The 6224-nt window shown below is 39.8% G+C and overlaps 1 pseudogene; it reads left to right on the top strand.

The window, feature by feature from the left end:
- Nucleotides 1–4216: 4216 nt before the first annotated feature.
- LOC132422354 (small ribosomal subunit protein eS4, X isoform-like) lies at nucleotides 4217–4885 on the top strand (annotated as a pseudogene).
- Nucleotides 4886–6224: the final 1339 nt, after the last annotated feature.

The raw sequence follows: 6224 nt of genomic DNA, 5'->3' as shown, positions 1-6224 counted from the left end.
CTTCTTTGTCTCTTCTAATAGTCTTTATTTTAAAGTCTATTTTGTCTGATATGAGAATTGCTACTCCAGCTTTCTTTTGGTTTCCATTTGCATGGAATATCTTTTTCCATCCCCTTACTTTCAGTCTGTATGTGTCTCTAGGTCTGAAGTGGGTCACTTGTAGACAGCATATATATGGGTGTTGTTTTTGTATCCATTCAGGCAGTCTGTGTCTTTTGGTTGGAGCATTTAATCCATTTACATTTAAGGTAATTATCGATATGTATGTTCCTATTCCCATTTTCTTAATTGTTTTGGGTTTGTTATTGTAGGTCTTTTCCTTCTCTTGTGTTTCTTGCCAAAGATGTTCCTTTAGCATTTGTTGTAAAGCTGGTTTGGTGGTGCTTAACTCTCTCGGCTTTTGCTTGTCTGTAAAAGTTTTAATTTCTCCATCAAATCTGAATGAGATCCTTGATGGGTAATCTTGGTTGTAGGTTTCTCTCCTTCCTCATTTTAAATATGTCCTGCCAGTCCCTTCTGGCTTGCAGAGTTTCTGCTGAAAAATCAGCTGTTAACCTTATGAGGATTCCCTTGTGTGTTATTTGTTTTTTTTCCCTTGCTGCTTTTAATATGTTTTCTTAGTATTTAATTTTTGACAGTTTGATTAGTATGTGTCTTGGGGTGTTTCTCCTTGGATTCATCCTGTATGGGACTCTCTGTGCTTCCTGGACTTGATTAACTATTTCCTTTCCCATATTAGGGAAGTTTTCAACTATAATCTCTTCAAATATTTTCTCAGTCCTTTTCTTTTTCTCTTCTTCTTCTGGAACCCCTATAATTCGAATGTTGGTGCATTTAATGTTGTCCCAGAGGTCTCTGAGACTGTCCTCAGTTCTTGTCATTCTTTTTTCTTTATTCTGCTCTGCAGCAGTTATTTCCATTATTTTATCTTCCAGGTCACTTATCTGTTCTTCTGCCTCAGTTATTCTGCTATTGATCCCATTTAGAGTATTTTTAATTTCATTTATTGTGTTGTTCATCATTGCTTGTTTCATCTTTAGTTCTTCTAGGTCCTTTTTAAATGTTTCTTGAATTTTCTCTATTCTGTTTCCAAGATTTTGGATCATCTTTACTATCATTATTCTGAATTCTTTGTCAGGTAGACTGCCTATTTCCTCTTCCTTTGTTAGGTATGGGGGGTTTTTATCTTGCTCCTTCAACTGCTGTGTGTTTTTCTGTCTTCTCATTTTGCTTATCTTACTGTGTTTGAGGTCTCCTTTTTGCAGGCTGCAGGTTCGTAGTTTCTGTTGTTTTTGGTGTCTGTCCCCAGTGGCTAAAGTTGGTTCAGTGGGTTGTGTAGGCTTCCTGGTGGAGGGGACTAGTGGCTGTGTTCTGGTGGATGAGGCTGGATCTTGTCTTTCTGGTGGGCAGGTCCACGTCTGGTGGTGTGTTTTGGGGTGTCTGTTGACTTATTATGATTTTAGGCCGCCTCTGTGCTAATGGGTGAGGTTGTGTTCCTGTCTTGCTAGTTGTTTGGCATAGGGTGTCCAGCACTGTAGCTTGCTGGTCATTGAGTGAAGCTGGGTGCTGGTGTTGAGATGGAGATCTCTGGGAGATTTTCGCCATTTGATATTATGTGGAGCTGGGAGGTGTCTTGTGGACCAGTGTCCTGAAGTTGGCTCTCCCACCTCAGAGGCACAGCACTGACTCCTGGCTGCAGCACCAAGAGGCTTTCATCCACACGGCTCAGAATAAAAGGGAGGAAAAGTAGAAAGAAAGGAAGAAAGAAAGAAAGAGGATAAAATAAAATAAAATAAAGTAAGATAAAATAAAGTTATTAAGATAAAAAATAATTATTAAGAAAAAAAATTTTTTTAAAAGAAAAAAAAAACGGACAGATAGAACACTAGGACAAATGGTGAAAGCAAAGCTATACAGACAAAATCTCACACAAAAGCATACACATACACACTCAGAAAAAGAGGAAAAGGGGAAAAAATAATATATCTTGCTCTCAAGGTCCACCTCCTCAATTTTCGATATTTCGTTGTCTATTCATGTATTCCACAGATGCAGGGTACTTCAAGTTGATTGTGGAGCTTTAATCCACTGCTTCTGAGGCTTCTGGGAGAGATTTCTTTTTCTCTTCTTTGTTCGCACAGCTCCCGTGGCTCAGCTTTGGATTTGGCCCTGCCTCTTAGCGCGGCTCGCGCCCATCTCTGGAGCTCCTTTAAGCAGCGCTCTTAATCCCCTCTTCTCGCGCACCAGGAAAAGAAGAGGGAAGAAAAAGTCTCTTGCCTCTTCTGCAGGTCCAGACTTTTCCCCGGACTCCCCCCCGGCTAGCTGTGGTGCACTAACCCCTTCAGGCTGTGTTCACTCTGCCAACCCCAGTCCTCTCCCTGCGCTCCAACCAAAGCCTGAGCCTCAGTTCACAGCCCCGCTCCCCCCGGTGGGTGAGCAGACAACCCTCTTGCGCTGGTGACCAGTCGGCACCGATCCTCTGTGTGGGAATCTCTCCGCTTTGCCCTCTGTACCCCTGTTGCTGTGCTCTCCTCCTCAGCTCGAAGCTTCCCCGCTCAGCCACCCACAGTCTCCGCCCGCAAAGGGGCTTCCTAGTGTGTGGAAACCTTTCCTCCTTCACAGCTCCCTCCCCCTGGTGCAGGTCCCGTCCTTATTCTTTCGTCTCTGTTTATTCTTTTTTCTTTTGCCCTACCCAGGTATGTGGGGAGTTTCTTGCCTTTTGGGAGGTCTGAGGTCTTCTGCCAGCATTCAGTAGGTGTTCTGTAGGAGTTGTTCCACGTGTAGATGTATTTCTGATGTATCTTTGGGGAGGAAGGTCATCTCCACGTCTTACTCTTCCCCCTCTTTCTCAGTATTGTTTTAAGCTGCTAAATTTGTGCTAATTCGTCATGCAGTGATGGGAAAACAATGTATTTCCCATTGACTTGCCTTAGCAATGCATTGTTGAAAATCAATTGAGCATGTATGTCTGGGTCTATTTCTGGATTCTGTTCTTTCCCATTGATCAGTTTGTCTGTCTTTTTACCGAAACTACTATCATTTGGCTTATCATAGCTTTATAGTACATCTTTAAAATTAGATACTAGGAGTCCTCCAACTTTGTTATTCTTTTTCAAAATTGTTTGGCTATTTTACGTCCTGTGTATTTTCATATAAATAGTAGAATCAACTTTTCATTTGTACAAAAAATGCTTGCTGGAATTTTGAATTGAATTATGGTTGACCATTGAACAACACTCCATGAAGTGGAAAATCCAAGTATAACTTTACAGTTGTCCCTCCGTGTCCATGGTTCCATACTGGCAGGGTCAACCAACTGTGGATTATATATTTCTGTAGTCTGTATTTATTGAAACAAATCTGCATATAAGTGGACCTGCTCAGTCTAAAACAGGGTTGTTCAAGGGTCAGCTGGAAGTTGAATTTGAAGATCGATTTGGGGAATTTTGACAGCTTAACAATATTGAGTCTTCTGATTCATGAACATGGTATATATTTCCATTAGTTTTAGTCTCCTTTAATTTCTTTCTTTTAGTGGGGAGATCTAATTAGCTTTATTCAGTGATTCAGGAATCAGGCAGCATCCCATCTAGTAAATAGAAGGATGCTCAAGGGGTTGCATAAATGGAAGGTTTTATAATCAGAAGGAGGGTAGGGAAGAAGGTATTAGCAAAAGAAAAGAAAGGATTTTTTCAGGCCAGACCATCTTCCTTTAGGGGGAAGGGAACAGCAGAGGTCTTCATGATGCAGATAACCCCACTAGTGTTGATCCTGAAATTTCAGATTACGTGTTTAAAATTCACATTCCAGGGACTTCCCTGGTAGCGCAGTGGTTAAGAATCCACCTGCTAATGCAGGGGACATGGATTTGAGCCCTGGTCCAGGAAGATCCCACATGTCACAGAGCAACTAAGCCCATGTGCCACAACTACTGAGCCAGTGCTCTAGAGCCCACGAACCACAACTGAGCCTGCATGCCGCAACGACTGAAGCCCGTGAGCCTAGAGCCCATGCTCTGTAACAAGAGAAGCCACTGCAATGAGAAGCCTGTGTACCACAAGGAAGAGTAGCCTCCGCTCGCCACAACTAGAGAAAGCCCATGCACAGCAATGAAGACAAAACATGGCCAAAATAATAAATAAATAAATAAATAAATAAATAAATAAAATAAAATTCACATTCCTAGCTCTCTTTGTGCCTAGCACAGCCATGGCTCATGTCTCCCCTAATCATTTTCCTAAGGAACAGACTTAAGTATGCCCTAACAGGAGATGAAATAAAGATCTGCCTGCAGTGTTTCATTAAGATTGATGGCAATGTCTGCACTGTTATAACCTACCCCACTTGTTTTATGGACATCATCAGCATTGGAGAGACTGGAGAGAATTTTCGTCTGATCTATGACACCAAGTGTCGCTTTGCTGTCCATTGTATTACACCTGAGGAGGCCAAGTACAAGTTGTGCAAAGTGAGAAGGATCTTTGTGGGGACAAAAGGAATCCTTCATCTGATGACCCATGGTGCTTGCACCGCCTGCTACCCTGATCCCCTCATCAAGGTGAATGACACCATTCAAATTGATTTGGAGACTGGCAAGATTACTAATTTCATCTAATTTGACACTGGTAACCTGTGCATGGTGACTGGAGGTGCTAACCTGGGAAGAATTGGTGTGATCAACAACCGGGAGAGACATCCTGGTTCTTCTGATGTAGTTCATGTGAAAGATGTCAATGGTAACAGCTTTGCCACTGGGCTCTCCAAGATTTTCGTTATTGGCAAAGGCAACAAACCATGGATCTCTCTTCCCCATGGAAAGGGTATCTGCCTTACCATTGCTGAGGAGAGGGACAAGAGACTGGCGGCCAAACAAAGTAGTGGATAAAATGATCTCTAGGTGACATGATTGGAAAAGCCTTTGTACTTAATTAAAGATAATACCACATTAAAAAAATAAAATTCACATTCCTAGGAGAGGCTGAAACTGCAATGACGTCTTGGTTTGCTGTTCTGGGAGCAAATTACTCCATTTTGGGCTTTTTTTAAAACAATGCCAATTATATCTCAAGAAAAAGTCAGTATTTCCCTAATTTTAATGTGTGAAGGAAGGTCTCCTTTAATTTCTGTTAGCAGTGTTTTATAATTTTCAGTATGGAGATCTTAGGTATCTTTTGTTAAATGTGTTTCTATGTATTTAATATTTTTTCATGCTATTGTAAATCAAAAAAAATTTATATTCCAAGTTTTATTGCTAGCATATAGAAATACATATATTGTTAACATATAGAAATACAATTATTTTTGTTTTTACCCTTGTATCTGTGACTTTGCTAAATTTGTTTCTTAATTTTAGTAGTTTTGTGTAGATTCTTTAGGATTGTCTATGTAGACAATCACATTTTCTATGAACAAAGGCAGTTTTATTGACTTCCTTCCATTCTTTTTGCCTTTTAGTCATTTTTCATGCTTTATTGAAGTATACAGGACCTCTAGCATAATGTTCAGTAGAAGTTGTGAGAGTGTCATGCAGTATATCACATAGTATGATACTAATTGTAGTTTTTTCATAAATGCCATTTATCAAATTGAGGAAATACATTTCTATTTCTAGTTTGCTGAGAGTTTTGGTCATGAATTGGTGTTAAGTTTTGTCAAATTCTTTTCCTGCGTCTATTAAAATGGCTATATGATTTTCCTTATTTATTTCACTAACAGGATGAATTACAGATTTGTTTTTGATTCAACATTCAAAAACTTGCATTTCTTAGAATCCACTTGGCCATGATATATAATCATTTTTATATGTTGCAGGATTCTATTTATTAATATTTTATTGAGGAATTTTTCTTCTGTGTAAGATTGGTAATTTTCTTCCTTAAATATTTGATAGGACTCACCAATGAAATCATCTAGGCCTGTAGTTTTCTTTGTGGGAAGTTCTTCGTTATGATTATTTAACAGATTTATGTTGTGGTAGATGATCTCCAAAGCTGGATGTCATCCAATTCTTCCCTTTCTGTGTGCATACCTCTACATGCATCACCCTCACTTGAGGCTGGGGTGGTCTTTTATTTATTTTTTAACATCTTTATTAGAGTATAATTGCTTTACAATGTTGTGTTAGTTTCTGCTGTACAATAAAGTGAATCAGCTATATGTATACATTTATCTCCATATCCCCTCCCCCTTGAGCTTCCCTCCCACCCTCCATATCCCATCCCTCT

Source organism: Delphinus delphis, chromosome 3 (genome assembly GCF_949987515.2).
Source record: "Delphinus delphis chromosome 3, mDelDel1.2, whole genome shotgun sequence".
Classification (NCBI taxonomy): domain Eukaryota; kingdom Metazoa; phylum Chordata; class Mammalia; order Artiodactyla; family Delphinidae; genus Delphinus; species Delphinus delphis.
This window is presented reverse-complemented; position numbering and strand designations above follow the sequence as displayed.